A 21,935-nucleotide genomic window follows, 5' to 3' on the forward strand; every position below is an offset into this window, starting at 1 on the left:
ACCAATCAAAACATTCTATCCTTAATTAATTTTCCCATTAAATAGAATCATTCTTCTGGAACATGTTTTGAAGTTCCATGGGCTGTTATTCAATCTAGTTTTGGCCAATTAAAACATAAATTTCGTTTGCCGCACCAACCGCGTGCTCAGTAGGCCCTCTCCATGTTTGTTTTGTGCTTTGCGAGATAAAAAGAGCAATCAACTTCATCACGCGCACTGAAAATTAAAATCACCTTCGTCACGCGCACTGAAAATTAACTGCCAAATATAAGAAATAGCAATGTGTGAAGTCATGGAGACAAAGGGCAGCCAAGATGTCCATGTGATTCTAATTTTTAATGGATCGAAACTTTAGACTTCTATGTATTTTCAATTAAAAATCATGATTCACGCGAGAATCAATTTTTGGATAGACAAAGCGAACGGGGGCCCCGAGTCTTTGGAATCTTGTGATTGACAGCCCATTGAAATACAATATTGTGTCTTCCTCTGCTCAACCGTATTCGACAGAGAATCCAACATGGCTTATCATCACTTTCCACAGCATTAGGTACAACGCCCAGACCTGGCCCATCTCGCAGGGTTTCATTTTGCTTTCGACAAAGATCATTTGAAGCTAATCCACATTAGCAGTACAACCCAAAGTAGAGCCATTTTAGGAGAAAATGAAGATGGGACTGGAAGGATTCATTGCACTGCTGCTATTGGTGTATTATGGGGCAATCCCAAATGTTGCAGTCGAATGTCCGATTAACTTCGACTATATTACTCAAATGCCATGGAACACATCATCCTGTCGATCCATTCAAACTTCCGTGGAACTGGAAAACTGTGGTGCGGCATTGAGAAGCATGGTGGGTGTAGGCCTTGCACAATACCTCAGAAAGGAATCGGCATTCCAACTTCCCGACAATGCCTCTGCCACTGCCTGTTTGACTACATTTCAGGAAAAGCTAACGTTTTTGGGTCTCCGGCCTAATTTGGTTCAACTCTGTTTCAACAACACATCTGAGTTTGTTTCGTCTCCGAGCTCCTGTGGTGGTATTCAGACCAGGAAGGACTGGATTGACAAAGTAGGAAAAACTGCATTGGACACGGATTGGAAAGGGGATCTCACTGAAATCTCTGCGTGCCATACGTGCCATGACAGCGGACAAGTCGTTCAGAGGCAATTGGTGAGCATGATAAAAGGGGCTACAGAGGCAATGGGCACCCAATGTTATTATTTTGTGTGTCTCTATGCAATTGGCGTGGTGAATGCATATGGGCCAATGAGCAATAAAGCTGCGGGCTGTATACTTCGCGTGCCCTACGTGGACGTAAATCCTGTCTCTAACAGGCCAATCGTGTTATACGGTTCTATGGGCACTATAATAGGTATTGTAATGATCTGTAGCTTGGGCATGTGTTACTACTTTTGGGCCAAGATTAAAAACAAATTAAAGCACAGGCATTTCGTGGAAATGAGTAGAGGCATGTTGAAGCCCAACACAGGGGCAGTCTGGTTTCACTTGGATCAGATCGCCGGCGCCACAGACAATTTCAGCGCCGGCAATGTCATCGGCGAGGGCGGTTTCGGGACGGTGTACAGGGGAACTCTTTCCAACGGTCAACAGATCGCGGTGAAGAGGATCAGAAACTGCACTTCGGAAGGGGATTCGGAGTTTATTAACGAGGTGGAGATCATAAACAGCATTAGGCACCGGAATCTGGTTGTTCTGAGAGGTTTCTGTGTCGCCAGCGATGATACCGATGGCCGCCAGCGGTTTCTCATCTACGATTACCTCGCTAATGGCAGCCTCGACGAACATATCTTCGGTGTGGAGAATAAGAGCAAGACGCGATTAGATTGGAAACAGCGGAAGAACATTGCGATCGGTACTGCTAAGGGACTCTATTATTTGCACTTTGGAGTTCAGCCTGCCATCTATCACAGAGATATAAAGGCCACTAACATTCTGCTGGATGATCAAATGAATGCGTGTGTGGCTGATTTTGGGCTCACCAGAATGACCACAGAAGGTGAATCTCACCTGACCACACGTATAGCGGGAACTCATGGTTATTTGGCTCCTGAATATGCTCTGTATGGTCAGCTTACAGATCGAAGCGATGATTACAGTTTTGGGGTTGTTTTGTGATGAGGAGCAATCACAATAATGACAATCAAATAATAAACGATACAATTTAAAAAGGAATCATATGGCAGACTCCTCCTAGCACTTCTTACTCTTGAACTAGGGTTTTCTCAATCACTTGATTACACACATTTCCAATCTCAACTAACAATGGATTCACCTTCACATGGACATTGTTTAATGTCTCCAATCAACAAATAGACCCCTTGTTTGGGTAGAATCTCTATCTTATTTAATTTTGCACGTGCTTGGTAAGTAATATATCATACATGTTAGAATAACTCTTTCCATGAGTATCAGGCCTTCATCCTCATGGAAAGATCTTCATTTCCTTTAAAACCTACTACAACAAATAAATATTTAAGAGAAATCTACTAAATTCTGCAACAGGCGTAACAACAAACCTATAATAACATGAAACTTATCAACAAAGTACTTGGAATGATGAAGGAAACCTTATTAATGCATTTGTAGAGCCGACCAATCAGTTTGTGGACCACAATATGCAATTTGAGTTGCAGAATATCTAAGTTTTAATATTGCTGTTCATGAGTCCGTACATACTAGTCTTCCAATATTTTCTCTCCTCTTTACATCAGAGACTCTTTTCAATTTATAAGACACCCTATAATAACTGACTCCAACCAACTATCATCGTTGAGTTGGGTATTTTAAAATTATTACAAACTAAACTTCCCTCTAAACCAGCCGTTACCTTTTTTTTATTTAATGTTTGAACTTGAAAAACCATACAATTGTTTTATTAAACATTAAACTCATTTCTATACCTAAACCTATCTTGAAGACCTAATATTATTTTAGCATCATTATAGGTTCCAAGACTGCTCAATTGATTTGATGACCTTGTTTATACATTCCTTCCTTCTGATTTGTTTTGAGGATCTTCATAGTCTTTATAATCTTCAACTGTGGCTTGAACATTTGAGGTGCTCCTACACCAGACTCCCCACAATAAAAAGAACTCTTGCCCCAAGAGTTGACCTGTGATCCATTGTTCCTTGCAGGGGCATCACAAGATTTAGAACAATTCATAGACTCCAGACATTACATGCATTATAAATTTTTCAAAGTCAATATGGATGTAATTGGTTGAGGAGACATTAGTATTTTGATTTAATAAATGCATTAGTAATATGTTTACTCTTCGGTCATGAAGAACCGTTAGAGGAATTAGAGTGAGTCGGTTGTGGGTAGTTGGAAATTAGTTTTGGGGAAATCTTTATTATATTCTGTCATCCGATGAAAGGAAGCAATAGGAGGGTAGAATAGGGTAGAGTAAGAGGAATGAATGAGAATCAATGAATGGAGAATGTAATCTGAAATGGAATAATGAAAAGAAGAATTAGGTTTCTGGTTCATATCTTGTGGTTTCTTCATTTTCATAGTTATAATTCTCTGTTTGTGATTCTCTGTATTGTTATGAACTAAGTATATTAGAAAGCTTTATCATTTACATTTCCCTTCTGCTGTGCACTCTGCATCAAATTGGTATCAGAGCACAACAAAAGGTCTAGGAAGAAAATCTAGGATTTGGTAGGTTGAAGGTCCCTTGTTGATGCTTGGAGCTGAACTATCCTCTGAGAGTGTTCCAAGGTGGTGACTGGATGTCTAATGAACCCTAGATTGGTTTGAGAAGATGGTTTTAACAAGGAGTGAAAGAGAAATAATTAAGGCATTAAAGGAGTACTTGTATGGTGATAAAAAGGAGATAGAAGAAAGAGAAATAAAGAAGAAGGAAGAAGAAGCAAGAAAAAAAGAAATAGAATGGATGAGACAAGAAGAGTTGAGAGGCCTACAAAGGGTTTTAGAAGAACAAGAATAAGAAGAAGATAGTTACAAGAATCTTACAAGAGAGTTAGATAAGAGTATTGCAAAGTGGGAGAGGATAGCATTGCTTTTGGAGCAAGCAGCAGATGAAGATGAAGCTGTTGATGAAGACAAAGATTAGGAAGTGGTACACATTCCATTGGAAGGGCACAGACAATAGATGAATGCTGGTTTAGAGAGTGAGAGTGAGAGTGAACAACAGGAGGTTTTTGTTGAACCTTGTGAGGAAAAGGTTCTTGCAGATGAAGGAGAGTTGGTGACAGGTATTGTTGAAAAAATTATTTGTCCAAATGATGGAGATGTTGACACAAATGATCAAGAAGGAAAAGATGTAGCGCAAAGATTAGATGCTGAAGAGAAGACTATTGATGACAGGGATGAAGTATTTGTTGATGAATGTGATGCTCTAGAGATTTACAAATAGGGAGAAGATCATATTGTGGATCCAGTTGATTGGTATGCAGGTGATATGAGGCTGACTAAGGTATTTGTTCTAGAATTCAACGAAGATACCGTGAAGGGTATTCGTTCTACAGTTTGGAATCAGCATGTTATGGCAAGCGGCATTAATTCAGTCATCATTGTGATACCATACAATTGGAAAATTCAAAAGCATGTTATGGCAAGTGGCATTAATTCAGTCATCATTGTGATACCATACAATTGGAAAATTTGGAAGAAGGTCACAACAATTCAACGGGACTTGAATTTTTCTATCCCCGGGAGTATGATGCAGGGGCATCACAAGATTTAGAACAATTCATAGACTCCAGAGATTACATGCATTATAAATTTTTAAAAGTCAATATGGATGTAATTGGTTGAGGAGACGTTAGTATTTTGATTTAATAAATGCATTAGTAATATGTTTACTCTTCGGTCATGAAGAACCGTTAGAGGAATTAGAGTGAGTCGGTTGTGGTAGTTGGAAATTAGTTTTGGGGAAATATTTATTATATTCTGTCATTCGAAGAAAGGAAGCAGTAGGAGGGTAGAATAGGGTAGAGTAAGAGGAATGAATAAGAATCGATGAATGGAGAATGTAATCTGAAATGGAATAATGAAAAGAAGAATTAGGTTTCCGGTTCATATCTTGTGGTTTCTTCATTTTCATAGTTATAATTCTCTATTTGTGATTCTCTATATTGTTATGAACTGAGTATATTAGAAAGCTTTATCATTTAGATTTCCCTTTTGCTGTGTGCTCCACATCATTTTGCTTGAGATTATGAGTGGCAGAAAGGCTCTGGATACGTCTGTGGAGTCCCCGTTTGATTATCTAATCACAGATTGGGCATGGAAGCTTGTCAAGGCGAGAAAAATGATTGAGATTATAGATGCTGGAATACGTGAGAAGGGGTCTGCAGATGTTATGGAGAGGTTTGTATTTGTGGGCATTTTGTGTGCTCATGTAATGGTTGCATTCAGACTAAGCATGGCAGAGGCATTGAAGATGTTAGAGGGAGAGGTAGACATTCCAGAGATCCCCAACAGGCCATTGTTACTTCTGAATCAGGGAGCGTTTGAGGATGGATACAATGACTCTTCCATCTTTTCAATTTCACCGTCTATGCAGAACATTAAGCTCTTGGTTAGATAGTAAAAGTAATTTTGATTTTTTGCTCTCAAGTTTGGTTTTCATTATTGAATCGGTAAACATAAAATCTGTAATTGACTATTTGAATTGGAGTAGAACTAAGATGGATGATTGTTGTTTTATTTATGTGAATGTTATTCATTTCATTTATTTTTATCGAAGATGTGTTTCATGAAATTGTGGGTCAATGAGTTTGACTCGAAAACTATATATAGTTGAATACACATATTAATATTTACAATTTGAATCATGTTGAAAATAAATTGAGTAAAATAAGTTTTGAAATTCTTTTATGTTCATTATATATATATATATATGTGTGTGTGTGTGTGTGTGTGTGTGTGTGTGTGTGTGTGTGTGTATGTATATATATATATATATATGTATATGTATATGTATGTATATGTATATGTATGTACATATATATGTATATGTATATGTATATGTATATATATATGTGTGTGTGTGTGTGTGTGTGTGTGTGTGTGTGTGTGTGTGTGTCTATATATATATATATATATATATATATATATATATATATATATATATATATATATATATGTTAAAGATTTTCATGTTTGCTTCTATAATAAAAAATAATGATTTTGATGAGGCAACAAGATATAGTACAATAGTAATTTGTGGGCTTCTCATCTCAAAGATCTTTAGTGCAACTCTACTCGAATTTAATGAATAATAATAATTAATTTCAACACATACAAATAATTAATCTTAGCTTTGTCCCATTACCATCAAAACAACAAATAACGATTTCGTATTTTTATATAATGTTAATATTTTAATTTTTTTTTAATTAATTAATGAATACATAAATTAGTGTATACTTAATTTGTATATGTGTATCTTATATATTTGGAACAATATAATTAAAGATTAATCTAACAAGTTTTAATATTCAACTTAAACTATAGTATAATTTATTTAAACATGGTACACAAATATTTCAAAAAATTTAATCTGATGAAGTATTTATAATATTCACTTTTCACTTTGGTCTTTTGAGTGTGAAAAGTGGGACTTCGTAGGTGTGATTCCTATTATTGGCTTCTACATTTGAAGAGTGTGGGAGGTTGAAAAATTATTTTTTGCAAAAAATACAAGCTGAAAATATGATGGCTTAATCACAAATAGAGGCTTAATTCCTAGGCTAAAAGTGTTATATAGTCAAAGTTGACTTATTTTCCAAGCTTAATCTATTCCTTAGTGTGTGATGTTTACGGGTGGCTGTGAAAATAAGGAAACACTTTCTTGATATTTTGATTGTGTTTATTGTCGTAAAATCATTATATGCTTTGTAATGACAATTCTTTTAGGTAATTTATAAAACTAACATAACATGCATTATCGATGCTTTCACAACTTGAATGTATTTCTAACATTTCATTACAACTCAAAATTAAAGTTATGACATTGCATGTATTCTATCATTTCATTACAATTGAACATTAAAACCAAGACATTTCATAGAAACTTGCATATAAAAATCAAGGTTTTGGATGGAATAAAAGGGAAATACTAGCATTAAAATGATATCTCTTAAGAATGGTTTGAAAATAGAAAAGACAAAGTTAACTAAAATAATCTTCATATAGAAGGCACTTACAATCATAAGATCTAAAATTATGCAAGTGTAAAAACAATACATAGGTGTTCAATAAGTTATGAAGGATAAAAATATTCAATAATTTGATATAAATGAATATTAATTAGAAAAACCTCAATTAATAGATGTCATAATGAACAAATACTCTAAGGTGTCAATATAAAATAAGAGATAAATTATTATGCATGCTTAAAATCTAATAATTTACATATGAGTTCATATAAAAAAAAATATTAGAGAAACAAGAAAATCAGATATATATATATACCCTAAAGGTAAGATAAGGTTTTATACAACTATTTAGACTAAGTTCCAAAATATATGGAATTTGATATAATTTATAATTTCCTTAGGCTTAAGCTAGGTTAGTACAAAATAATTATACAAATAAGTAAAAATAACTTATGTGAAAGTAAATAGATTTACATATAAATATTATATAGTAATTTATAACTATTAAGTGTGATGCATAAAAACAAAAACTTGTGTACCTAGGTCAATAATATAAGAGTTCTCAAACAATAATGTACAAAATAATGTAATATCCATTTAGTGTGTTGGTGCATGGTTGCATTGTTGTTATTGCAACCTGCGTTCAAATTCATGTTGGATAATTGTGTTCATGAGCTTGTGCCTTCATTGCTTTAATGTGCTTGTGGAATTGGACCTAAATTATGAAATAAAGGGATGTAACCTCAATGGTTCATAGCTCCAAATTAAAAATGTTTCATCTAGTATACTAGATTTGATCTATAACAAAAAAATATGCATCAAAATCAAAGATCAAGTAATGTTCACTAGTTATTAGCTATAAATTAAAATATAATGATATGATAATGTAAGGATGAAGTTTTAGTTAAGAGATAAAAAAAATTACATAGATTTATCTCACACCTATGAATTATCCTATGTAACATTTTGTTCTTTACTTCACTTGTTTTATAGAAGTTTATTATATATCTCTTGATTTTATACAATTATGTATATTTTTTAAATTACTAGAAGACTATAAATAATTGTATAAAACCTTATTTTAAGGCTCCAATTCAAGTGTGTAAAGAGAATTTGATAATCAAACAATCTTAAATTATGGAAATGAAAAAGGGACACATTATTTTTGTCATTAAATGCAAAGACCTAGCAACACATCATTCAAATGTGTGTTTAACTAGTGTAAAAGAGAATGATTAAGGCAGGACTACCAAATTCTTTTTTGGAGAAGAAATATTACTAAATAGAAATACTAACTTCGATCAAGACATAAAATAGGTCAAATTAGATAATTCTCGTATATCTAGGTATTATTGTGGTTCCGCAACATGCACCCTATATTTTACTTCAAAAATGGGGACCCTCTTTTTCTCTTTTCTTTTAGGTCATGGGAATATACTCTTCAGAACAGGGTATCTTTGAGATGACTCAGAGAGAAAAAGTACCACATTCTGGCTCAGGCAGATGAAAAGAAATGATGTCATTCAAATTATGGTGGTTAAATTGGGTCCTTTGTTAAGACATCAACAAAGTATGCACCTTGCAAGCTTGTGCACTTGCACACTAGTGCAAGCGATGAGAGTGAGAAGACTCCTATCAAAAAATAAAAAACTTCCCCCTCTACTACAAAAATTATGAAAGGTGCTCAAGTAACAAGGAAAATCTAATTTGGGACGATAAGAATAACAAAAATGATAATAGGAAAGAAACTTATTTCGTTAATATTGTTCGGTACTCTGAGTCTGAATCTAAGGAGGTACTTCTAGTTAAGGATACTAAGGGATTTGGGGACCTTGATTCCATTTTGGCCTTGGGTGCTAGGAACACTATTACCAAAGTTAAAGAGAAAGTTGAGCTTAATATTGCCATTGATAACAATGTACAATGAAATCACTTCTATTAAAAATATGGTGGATAAGTTGCATATCTAGGCTTGCAAAGAGAAGTGGAGAGGAGGAAAAGAATGGATGAACTTATATGGAGCTAATTGAAGGAGATTAAGGACATAATCAAGATAATTTTCAAGGATACTAAAAATTTGAAAGGAAAACTGGAGCAAAAAAACCTAGGAGGAAATTTCCTCATATTTAGGAGCTTAAATTTTTAAGTTGAATTGCATCAAAAAATTCATGGGGCCCCTAACCTAATAAAATTTCGATGATGGACTTCAGATAAAGCATGGTCCAAAATAAAGTTTTTAAAATAATTTTTTGCATAGTTGTTCTATGACAACTCTTCAAAGAACTATGTAAATTGATTGATAAAGGAAATTGAGAATTTATTTGATTTTTTAGGTGAGGATACTTAGATGCCAATTCTACACCAATATCCTTAAATGAGCCCTAAACCATAAATGATAAGGATAAAAAAAAAATGGTCCATAAAAGTAGCACCAAGGATTAAAAGGAACTTGCATTAAAATATAAAGCTAAAACGGTGAACCGTAGCTGCAAAGAATGTCAGTTCTAGTAATATAATTTAAACACCTAGAATTTCACTAAATGCATATGCATGTTAGATGTAGCTATCATCTATCATGTCAAGCTCTTTGCCAACTAGAGATCAAAGAAGACATGACTACATACCCAAAAAAAATTATCAATTACCTTTTTCTCGCAACTAGAAAATAACAAATCCACTAGCAAAAATACAACTAAATATTAAATAGGGAAAAGCTCAAAAAGCATTACTCAATATATTAATCTATATCAAACATAAGATACACAAGAAAAACAAGGGACACAAGCATCAAAGTTCTTGCATGTAGCGTAATGTTTTTTGGGGTAAGATATGGTGAAATGAGAATGTAATTAAGGCATGGTGAAAAAATTCATTAAATTTGAGTTGTAGAACAAGAATGTAGTTAAGACATAACAAGATTGTATAGGCAACTTGATGGCTCTCAATATCCTAGTTTAAAATATCATAAATTTGGAGTACTAAAAAAATTTATTTTTCAGAGCCAAAATAAAATATGTTTGGGCCAAAAACTTTAGTTTCAATAGAAGATAACATTCATCAACCCATATACAATTCTATAGCAGATTTTCTTCCTATGGTATGGTAAAATAATGAAAGGAATTATGCGTTTCATTAGATGTCTACTACTTTAAGTCGTACAAGAAATGCAATATTTAATAAGACTATTAGTCTATGGATCTCTTGAAGAATCAAGGTTAATGGGAGGACCATTGTGATGCACAAAAGTATTAAAGTTAATTTTATGAGAATTTTAAGGTTTTTCATGGAATGAAGGAAATGATTAGAATTTTACTTTTGTATGAAAAAAAGTTTGATTATATAATATAATATTTTGAAAAACATCTCTCTTAAAATTTATTTTTCATTCATCTAATTTTTAATACTACTTCAAAATGTTTGACTAGATTCTAATGTTAATTGATTACTAATTGAGTTGTTTCTTCTTGGATTTCAATTATGCATGTTTGATTTGAGAGACTACTAATCAATGTTCCTTGTTTAAAAACTCTTTCTCATTTTGCTTGTTGTTCATTTTTTTAAATATTGCTTCATATATACCTTCTACCAAATTTTTTTCACTTAATATTTATAACCTTAAAAGATCTAGTTTAATAATTTAATTATAATATTATTATATATATAAATATCTAATTATACCAATTTAAGTATATAAACATTTATTGTTGATCAATATGTTAATTATTTGACAATAAAATAATTTTTATAATACATTTATTATTTTTTAATACTTTTTAAATAAAACATATATACATGTTGGTAAACAGATTCGTTCTTTTTAATTTCTTCTGTCAATATGACTCTTGATGCCCGAACAATAAACAAAATCTGTTTGCAACAGTTGAAAAGCCGTTTTCTTGTTAACTGGCTTATCTCTGAATTTGTAGGTACAGCTCCCTATTATGAATGATATTCGATGAATTATGTTTGATTCCTAAAACTAATGCGGGGTATGCTCTTAACCCGAGAGCAGGAGAGGAAACCAAGTATCACCCAGACAAGTGAAACTTAGGCAGGAATCTAAATGTTAGGATGTTATGTATATGGCACCCACAATCTTATGGCTCTCGCAACACAACAGAATGAAATGCAAGATATGGACCGCGAATGCAATATGAGATGATTAGTTAGTGCTACTGCGTTCGGATCTTCACGATCTCATGATTTCCGACACGCAACAATGTAATATAAGATCTAATGCAGATGACTGAAATATAAGGGAATGCATATGGAGAACAAAACACTAACCGAGATATTTCCCACTACTAGCTCCAATACTCTGATCGGTTCACTAGTTCAATTAAATAGAAACAACGAAATGAAACTCTGTTCACTAAACCATTTCCATCCAATATCGAAGAAGTATCTCATACACAAATAAAAAGAAAAGGACAGTAAAGAAATGGCACAAATTCAATTGTCTCTGCAACCGGATTCACACCAAAAATTTGCCGACCCTTTATTAATCATTCAAAATCTTACATATAGGGTGAGAGAGATGACCGTTACAATGGAATTTAAATCGGCTCATCTTCTCAAGATGACAAATGGCGAGATGCCAACTTATCATATCTACACATTTACAAAATCCTAAGATTAATGGAATAGAAAACAAAAGGGGGAATTTTGAATCATTTGGGCTTCTTCCCCTTTTCAGTTTTCGCCTTATATGCTTTAGCAGCTGCTATGATTGGGGTTAATTCATCATAGCTTGGTACGTGTACATTTGTGAATCTCAATAGCCACCTTGCATGTTCTTGAGTAAATTCTTTGGCTTGATTCTGCTGATTCACTGCTTCCTCAGCTACCACGTGCACGCATCCGCTAAGTGTTTGTAGTTCTGACACTTTGTTTTGGCTGCTTGAAGCTATCCTAGACAGATTGCTCAAATGCGTGGAGAAGTTGTTTTTCATCATATCAATGTCGATGAAGGACTTCCCTTGCCCACTGGTTTGTGATTCAGTGTGCAATCCTCGCATGAGCTCAAAAGCTTTCTCTTGGGCCTTCTTTACTTTATCCCCTATTTCTCTAAGCCCTTTCTCGGCTTCCTGGATCATTTCCCGCTTGAATTGCATGCTTCTGATCCATTCATTCAATGGTTCATCTCCTTTCTTCAGAATCTTTGCTTCAATTGCATCCTTGGCTTTCATCTGGATGATCATATTCAGAAGAGAAATGGATTCTGTGCATTTCGCCTCTTCTCCCGCCAGAATATTACTATTGGCAGTAATATTGCCCTTTTCTGCTTCTAATCGGATGAGCACATTGCCGATTTGACCAATGAGGGCGATTCCATCAGTATTAAGCCTTTCGATCCACTCTTTCCCGATCTGACCGAAGTGCCTATCTTTCTGCAGCTGTGATATGAAGGCCTGCACTTCTTCTGCCGAAGGATCCTCTGTAGCGGGTAAACCGGTAATAGTTGCCAATGGGACAACTAACTGTCGGATGAATTTTCTTAGTTCTTCGATCTCAGCTTTCATCTTAATCTTTGATACCTTGAGGTTCTCCAGCTGCTCCTCTATTACTTCGTTACTTGATTTCCATAGGCCCACTTTAGTGTCATGCCTGGCTTCTCCGAGATCGATGGAATGCAGAGTGAAGTCTGCTGGAGTCAAATCTTCAATTTTTCCCACTCTGTTTGGTTTCGCCACCTCCATGGTTAGGTGCCCTGTTTCTGTATCATGCCCTAGTATGGATAGGGTTCTCTGCTTCTTGGCCTTCACCATCATCGATCCCGAATGAACTGCTTGAGACACTATATCTTTCGCAGGAGTGCTGTCATCTTTCCTCTTCCTCTTCTTCTCTAGGGTGTCTTCAAGCCAAGACTCTGTGCTAATTATCTTAGAGGCCGTTCCCAGAGACTCAATGGTGAACATCTTCCTCTTTACTTGAGTCACTGCAGCAGTAGTCGCAGAGAATGGGTTCCTCTGGTCTCGAGAGAGAAGTCGAGAGGAACTAGGGATCTCCTTTTCTTCTTCAGGTTCAGTGCTACTACTTTGATCATCCTTGATCTTTACAATTTGAATAGAGGAGCCAGTAGGCTTCAAGGATGGGGCACTTATGGCTGGAGTAGGGCTATGATGAGATGGTGAACTTGGGGCGAGCTGAGGAGATGGGGGTGGAGTGGAAAGAGAAAAAGGGATTGGAGAAGTGGATCCATCCTTTGGCTCTTCGGCCTCCTTTTCCTCTGCTGCAGCCTGAGTTCCGATGACTGGCAACGATCCGCCTTGGCATGTTGGTACTATCAGAATGTTCTTCTCTGGGGGTTGATCTCCTCCTCCGGCGGACTGAGCTGGTCCTTGTGCAGCTGAAGTTGTGGTACTGGGAGTAGCGCTCTGTGATGAAGCAGGGGTAGCTGTGGCTAGTGAAGCTTGAGTGGCTTTACTTCTGCTCCGACCTTTCTTAGTTGTCCATTCTACCCATTTTCCAGTCCGCTTGATGATTTTCGCCATCATAACATCGAAATCTTCCTCGACATTGAAGTATGGTTCGGAACTGACAGGCGTGTTCCGCAACTTGGTCAAATATGTATGACTATACATATTTTGGCCGTCATCTTTGATTCCTTCCACGTCTAGATTGATGCCATACATTTTTACCTGCTCCACAGTGAATCTTGCAAATGCCCGATCACGGCTCTCCAGCTCGTCTTTACAGTCCGCCCAGTAGTCTTCCACGGTAGTCACATGTTTGATCACGCTCCCAATTTGGAGCACATCTCGGGCATAACCATTGGGATCGAACATGGGCCTGACTACCTCATACTCTTCCAGCTTGTATTTGCTTTCAAACGCCTTGAGGATGTTCTTTGCACCCGGTCTGGCCTAGCAGCTATAAGCTCCGACTCTTATGGGGAATTCATACCCTTTCTTCCGCATACTGGCGCTCAGCACGTTCACCTGGACGGCTTGTCTCACGATCTCTACGAGCACGATCATGTCGTCTGGGTATCTGGGCAGCTTCATTGGGAAACCATCAAATGCTGCAAGACGCAAATAAGAAAAGGATAAGAACTGGATGAAATAACAGCCAAATTGACTGATTGCCGCCATCGCTTCAGGACTGAATCTCCGCTCCGGACATCCTTGAAGTTCCCTGCAAATTCTCATAGTAAAGGCGTCATTCACTCTGACATAATCTGTATAACTGTTTTGCAACTGTAAGCATGGATAAAACTCATAACTTTTAACATCTTCAGGAAATTCCTCAATTCTGGGAAGTCCTGGCCATAACTGAAGAGAAGCCAACATGTATATCAAAAAGGATGACATATAGAAAGAATTATAAAACTTAGCTGCGGCGAGAGCTCTAGCAAGATGCTCACTCACCTAATGCGCCCAATCTATATACTGAGTATCTGAGCATATAACTTGCACTAGAAAGAAACATTGCTCCATAAAATTAAAAGCTTCTACCTCACCTTTGAGCCGATGCAACAGGACCAGGATGTCCACAATCTCTGGTTTGAGGTCAATACCGAAGAGGGTTTTAGGGACCTTACTCTTGGCTCCTCTTGGCTTCTGAAACCAAGAGCTCATTATTTCTTTCCTCCAGATCATCTTCTTCAAGGAGAACTCCGACATAGCTCCACCCATGGTTAGGTCAGAGAATTCTTCTCTCTCCGGAATTCTCAGACAGTTCACCACTGCTTGCCTGTCGATTGAAATCAAAACTGATTGATCAGGCAAGAGGATTTGCTTGGTGTCCGGGTTGTAGTTGTTGATGCATTCGAGAATCAACTCCGGGGCTTGAACTACTACTGGGAAGCCAGCTGCTTCCACCAATCCGCTTCCTCTGAGTCTCTCCGTGATAGGGTGGATAGGTTCCATTTTCAATCTCCTCTGAAAGTCCTGCATGTCGTAGAAACGGAGTGATGTGTCCATTATGGTCGACCATGCGGACTTGATGCCACCCATGCTATCGAAACCTGCAAATCTCGCTGCCATATTGCTTGAAGGATAATAATGGATATGCGGATGAATAATAGTGATGCAACAGAAAACAAACTCAGCAAACTCGGGAATTATTGCATATACTAAGCAATTTTAACAATTCGACAGTAAAGCGGGAGTTTGAAAATCTGTTACATTCCCCTTTATAGAAAACTTCAGATTTGCCCGTTTAATTTCATAAATCGCGCCACACGAGCGAATTTATGATTGAATCCGTTGGGTTAGTGAAGGTAAGAATTTCTAACGGATTTAACCTTGTCTTTTCACTATTCCCGTTGATTTCAACGGTAACTTTCATTAATTACAGCCTTACCTCTCGTTTAGCAACCCGCGAAAAAATGAAAACGGAGTACTCCTTCGGGCAAAATCCGCATATGTCAATTCTCTCTGAAATAACTGGTGAATTTGGATGATCTGCTCTCAATTCCCCTCTGAAAACCATCTGCAATCAATCTGAATACTTACCATGCTTACAGTTGCGTCTTCTCATCTGATGCGGAAAATCGCCTCTGAGGGTAGAAAACCCGCAATGGAGAAGTCGATTTCTGTTTTTCCGCCACTGCCTTCTCTTTATTTAAGTCACTTCGTTTCAACCCTTTTCGAAAAATCTCCAAGCGGCTTCGCCAAAAGGTAGGGCCCACCGTCTTATATTATCTCTTCGGAAAGCTCCTTTTCGGAAAATTGCCAAGTAGCTTCGCCAGAAGGTGGGACCCATATGTCAACTTTCCCTTCTAATAGTGCTTTTGCGGAAATCTCACTTAGGATTTCGAAACCCGCCGAGGAGAAGCCCTTTCTTCATTTTCCGCACATCTACCTTTTGATCATTCCATTAAGTTATAATTGATTCCGGTGGTAGGATCGCGACAACATACGAAAGATTTCTTAGAAACATGAACTATTTCGCTCCAGTTGAATTCCTTTACTGTATATACTGAGATCTGCGGAAAAAGGTCTTCGGGGTGCGAAATTCGCCGAGGAGAAGCTAGAACCCAATTTCCCGCCGACTTGATTTTCTTAACTCAAAGTGGGCTATATTGAAGGCAAGTCACATGATGCAGTACAATCCGAGAATCTTCATCGAGTAAGGATCTAAACTACCCCTCCGACTTATAATAGTCAAGGAACAACCCACCCGGCTCATATGTGATACGGAGGAAGGCTACAGGTGAAAACCCGATGAAGAAGCTCCTCACTTAAGAGGGCAAAGACCTATTGACTTGACCAGACCACACAAGACTATGATCTACTCCACTTTGTAAAATTGGGACAAGGTGTAAAAGTGGGGCAACAATACACATTAGGTGACATTAGCTTTGAGAAAGAAGTAGTGGGCTTCCTAAGATTTTTGGAGGAATCTAACCACATTTTGGTGATTGGCTAGAAATGAGAATGAAAAAGAATTGCAAATAGGATGTCCTTTAGAAGCTTTTAATTTAAAAAGAGAACATATTGAAATGAGTGCATTTTGATAATTCAAAGAAAAAATTGGTTTTTTGTGGTAATTGGCAGAATGGATACCCCTCAGTCCTTTGCTCTTAACCAAAGAGACTAGGCGAAAAGGCTGAATCTCCATAAAAAAATTTTAAAAAAGGAGATTGAGTGTCTTGTGGTAACTGTAATTCAAAAGAAAATTGGTTTATAATTACAAAAAGGAAAATGAAACATATTAAAATGATAGAATTTTGATGATTTTAGAAGAGAATGGGTGTTTTGTGGTAACTAGAATTCAATGAAGAAATGGTTGATTTTCTCATAAAGTTCTTACTTCAAAAAAAGAAACAGATCAAAATAGCAATATTTTGGTGATTGAAATGACAGTATTTTGGTGAATTAAATGGAATGGGTTTGCAAATGATTTGGGTGTTTTTTCTTATTGTTCTACTAGAAAATGGAATTCAAATTCAATTTGGGTGTTTTTTCTTTTTGTTTTGTTGGAAAGTGGAATTCAAATACAATTTGTAGTGCCTCTCCCATTTGAATTTTGTAAGTCGTCCTGATGGATGCACCCTTGCTGATCTTTTGTTGTGATGGATCATGATTGTGACCCTGAGTGGTCTACACCATTGAGGTGTTTGGATTTATGTTTCTGTATCAGTTTCTTTGTTTATGCTTTTGACTGATCTTTGAGATTATGATGTGATTTTTGGTTCACTGAGGTTTGTGCCAGTGGTTACCAGGATCGATGTGGTATCATGAGGTTGTTCCATGATTATCCTGAGATGTGTGCAGAGATTGCACTGTGTACTTTTTACTATGCTACACTGGACTAGGTTCCTGTAGCAGTGGTTAGTCATGTTTATAACTATGGTTGTTTTTGTATTTTAAATGCCTTTTTAATTCAGAGTAAACAATCATTATTAAATGCGTAAGTAATTAAATGGATTGTTCATGTGAGATTATTTGGTTATGTGCTGTGGACATTTACCTTGTTATATTTCTGATTAGAGAGATATTTGTTACTCATGTGATGTTTTACATTTGAGATGACCTAAGGGTCAAATGCTACTCTTTGATTCTAGTATCATAGATATTAGACTACTATGTTGTTCAGTTAATCATATTGCATGATTATGCCATTTTGAGATGACAGTGTGTTTTATGATGATATCTGGTTATCTGGTATTTGGACATACCTCTGATTATGTTATGTGATGGATTTAATGCTATGGTTATTTACTTCATTCCTACGTTGTTATGCTTTATGGGAATGTGAGTGATGTAAATAGATTATTTTAATATAATTAAATAAATGGTTAAATTAGGTGATTTAATGCATTTATTGCTTCGGCTATGTTATTATATGCAATTGCACTTGATCGTGTTGTTTAGTGTGCAGGATTTATATCCCTGGCAGTGGCACATGGAGTTAGTGATTCAGCCTTTCATATTTTACCAATGTCATCCTTGTATGGTCGACGTATCCTTTATTAAAATGTTTAATCTAAACCTTTCGGTGATTATTAAATCCGAACTCATTGCATTATGTGATTAGAACCGTAAGCGTGTTTGTGCATTTAGAGGTTCGCATTGTCGCAAAAGTTGTTAATGGAGTTTTTTGTTTTTTTTTTGGGTTTTCTGGTTTTTTAATTGATTTATTTTAATTTCTGGCAGCTTTGCCATAGATGAATTCCTATTTCTAGGAATAGCCTATTTTTGTTTGGGTCGATTCGGAGTTTAACTAGATTGGCTGGTTAAATGCCCTAATCGATTATTCACTCGAAAAGTGAATAAGTATCCAAAGAGGAATTTAATTCCTCACTTCTCACTTTCAAATTGGAAAGTTGGAGAGTAAAACCCAAAATCCTCTTCATGAGGATTTACTATTTTGTTCGTTGTGGGAGCTACGGGCATAGGATCATCGCGAGGTTGGGCTCGTTGGATCCAGCTCGGGGAAACCTTGGATTGCTGCGATTTTTAGCTACTTCTGTGAGATATTTATTTTATGGTTCAGATTCCCATTTTGCCCTTTTGGTTGTGAGGTAGGGCTTTCCTGTTTTATTGTTTCTGCTCGGTTTCTGCTTCTGTTTTTGGTAGCCGTTTGTTTGGAGGCCGAGAACTAGTGTTCCCCTCCGTTTTTGTATGCTAGTTCTACCCAGTTGGGCGGGTATGAACATTTCCCTTTTTTTTTGGGATGAGGGTTTGGAATTTTACGTCGTTATGCTGGCCGTTTCTGCATACGATGTCCAATTCCATTTTTTTTGGATTTTTGGGGTTTTTGAACCCAAAGGCCAAATGGGTTTTAATTTTAAAGTTTTCCAAATTTTTGGAGTTTTTACCTCATTTTGCGTGCCGCCCTGTTTCCTCAGATTTTCTTGGCACAATGTGGGTTGTGGACCTGGATGATCCGTTTGGATATCAGTCATACCACTTTTGCACTTTTTGTTGCATTGGGATGCGTGTTGCACTCGTACTCCCAACTTTGTGTTCAGTTGAGTGATTTGTTTCCTGTTATACTTTCGTTTAGACCTTTGCTTTTGTTTTATGAATGCTAAGATTCGTATAAAATCCATACTCTCGGATTGAGGCCAGTTGAGTGAGTTCACGATGTCTAGTCTTGTTACATCATTGGGATTCATGTAGAATCCATACTCTCGGATTGAGGCCGATTGAGTGATTTCATGATGTATGATTTTATTGGTTTTGGGATTCGTGTAGAATCCGTCCTTCCCATGTTGCTTTCAGTTGGGTGTTTTCTTTGCATTGTGTTCTCATTCCTGTCCTTGTGTTATGATCTTCGTGATGGTGGTGCGCCACACACGAGTACATGCACGTACATTTGTTGGGTGACTTGCGAGGCTTGATCTTCTGTGGATTTGCTGGAAATTATGATCATTGGGGTTGGGATGGGAGTATGCATGCCCACGGGCACTTGTTGTAGGATGAGCATGGGTAGGGTAGGGTAGCATCTGGAGGGGGCTTCTATCTCGCAGCTCGGCGTCCATGGTGCCGGAGGTTGACGGAGGATAAGAAGTTTTAAGCAAGTGATAACTAAATAAAATGTGTGATTGTTAATAAAACTTAAGATAAGTAAAATGTGTGAGCACCCGATTAAGTTCGAGGACATAATGTGTGAGCACCCGTTTAAGTTTGAGGACACACGATCCGAGCTTGGGCTTTTTGATGCCAAGCGACTCTCCAGGATGTTAGCCCCTACATAGTAGCCTATTGAGTGTCTGACCAGGACTTGTACTCCTTGCATTGTCTTAGGTTCTTGGTTGCAGCCATCATATTGTCTGGCGTGAGTGTTAGCCATGGATGTTCTTTTGTGTATTTTTGGTTGGATCATTATCTCCATCAGCATGACAGGTGTGGACCTACGGGTGCCACATGGTTGGGAGGCATAGCTACCTTCACCACTGCTAGGGATCGGTGTACAGAGATGATCTTTTGTCCTAGTGCGATCATTGCTAGATGTCTTCACTTGGTACTTTGGGTTTCGGAGTATGCTTTCTTGTGATTTATGCTTTCATTAGGATGCTTGTATATCATGTTTAGATGATGTTATTTTATTTGACGCATTCCCTTATTATGATGTTTAGCATATGATTAGATGATGTTATTTGATTTAGTAGTATATCTGTTGCTTACTGCTGTTTAGCATGTGATAGGTGATGTTATCTACTATAAGATTATCTTATGCGTTATCACTAGCATGTTAGATTTTCTTATGCTGTTATTGTGCATGTTTTAGTAGTGACGTCCCTATTACGACAGTACTGAAGATTTGGTTGGTGGCTTGGGATGTTACGCGCGGGGGATGGCTAGGACCCACGATGGTCTTATGATGCTATTGACGGTTGGGAGGAACCGCGTACTTAGTTTGGTTTTTTTGTTCCTGAGATGTATTTATGTACATTGCGATGTTGCTTTTTTTCTTTGCGATGTTTATATTCAGTGTGTTCTTTGCTGCTGTAGTTTAGATGGTTTGATGTTCTTCATTCTGTGTTGTTCTTGCACTCGAGTGTTCATTCCTCGAGCCTTTGTGGATCGGGTATTCCCTAGTGTGGAGGTTCTTCGCTCTAATTTTGGTCCTTTTTGCTTCTGGGAGTGTTTTTGTGTTTCTATGGGCGACATTTGTTTAGCATGGTGCGACACTTTAAAATGTATCGCATGCCCATACAAACTATGTCGTACGACACTGTAAAGTGTCGCATGCCTTCTTGAGAAATGTCGTACGACACTGGAAAAGTGTCGCACGCCTTCTTGAGAAATGTCGCACGAGACTATAAAGTGTCGCATGCCTTCTTGAGAAATGTCGTACGACACTGGAAGAGTGTCGCACGCCTTAAGGAGAAGTATCGCCCTCCCTTAGTAAAAAGTGTCGCACGATTTTTGTGAAAAACCTGCGCATGCCATCAGCGGGCACTTTTCTTCGTGATCCAAACTTTTTGAGAGTTGTCTTGGATACCCTTTTTGGAGTTCTTCGGCCCTATGCTGTTACATTTTGAATTCTGTTGGTTTCTCTTGAAATTGAGTTTTCGTGTTTTTGTGTTAGTCTCTTGGGGTTTAAAATATATCATTCAAGTATAAGTTGATTTCTTATACTTAAGATATATTTTAATATATGCGACAAATCGTTTGAGATAGGTTTCAGACCTTTCAAAGATAAGTTATGGATTCTAGAAAATTTCAAGGCTTCAGGATTTCAGGCTTAGTCAAATTTCGGGATTCTGCATTTTACCCCAGCTTGGTGTTTTATTGATGAGTCGTTGTTTCTTGTGCCCTCATCAAGTGCATTATTTTTTTTGGCTTTGTTTGTGTGTGTCAGTTTGGTAGTGGCGTTTGGAGATTCGTTGTTTGCCGGGATGGTGGTGAAGTCTTCCGTTGCGATCGTTGTGATCCCTGTATGATGTTGTCATGTGCATTCATACCTGTAAAAAAAAAATTATTGGCTTGTATTTCATCCTTGTTTCCAAGGATTTCCAGGCGGGGCATTACACAATTTCGGTATTTTTTCTTAATAAATGGAATCTAAAGAAAAATTGTGAGTTTTTCTTATTATTGGAATTTCAAGGGAAATTGAATATTTTTCCTACAACTGGAATTTAAAGAAAAAATGAATTTTTTAATTGAGCTAAAAAATAAAATGAATTTCATAATTCTTACCTATCTAAGCCCTTTCACATTTGCTAGCATAGTCCTTTTTGTGATGGGTATTGGAGGAAGCAAAAAAAATATAGATTTAAGATTAGAAAATAAGTACAAGTGGTTTTAATATCCAAGGAAGCTTGAAAACTCAAATGTATGAACATCAGTAGGGTCTAAAATAAATATAATACAAT

The 21,935-nt window shown here is 36.8% G+C and overlaps 1 pseudogene; it reads left to right on the plus strand.

The window, feature by feature from the left end:
• The first annotated feature begins 665 nt into the window (after window positions 1–665).
• On the plus strand, window positions 666–5,586 carry LOC149555327 (putative receptor-like protein kinase At1g11050 pseudogene; annotated as a pseudogene).
• The last annotated feature ends 16,349 nt before the right edge of the window (window positions 5,587–21,935 follow it).

The sequence above is a fragment of the Cupressus sempervirens genome, chromosome 5 (genome assembly GCF_028749045.1).
Source record: "Cupressus sempervirens isolate cs-2001-9-10 chromosome 5, ASM2874904v1, whole genome shotgun sequence".
Lineage (NCBI taxonomy): Eukaryota > Viridiplantae > Streptophyta > Pinopsida > Cupressales > Cupressaceae > Cupressus > Cupressus sempervirens.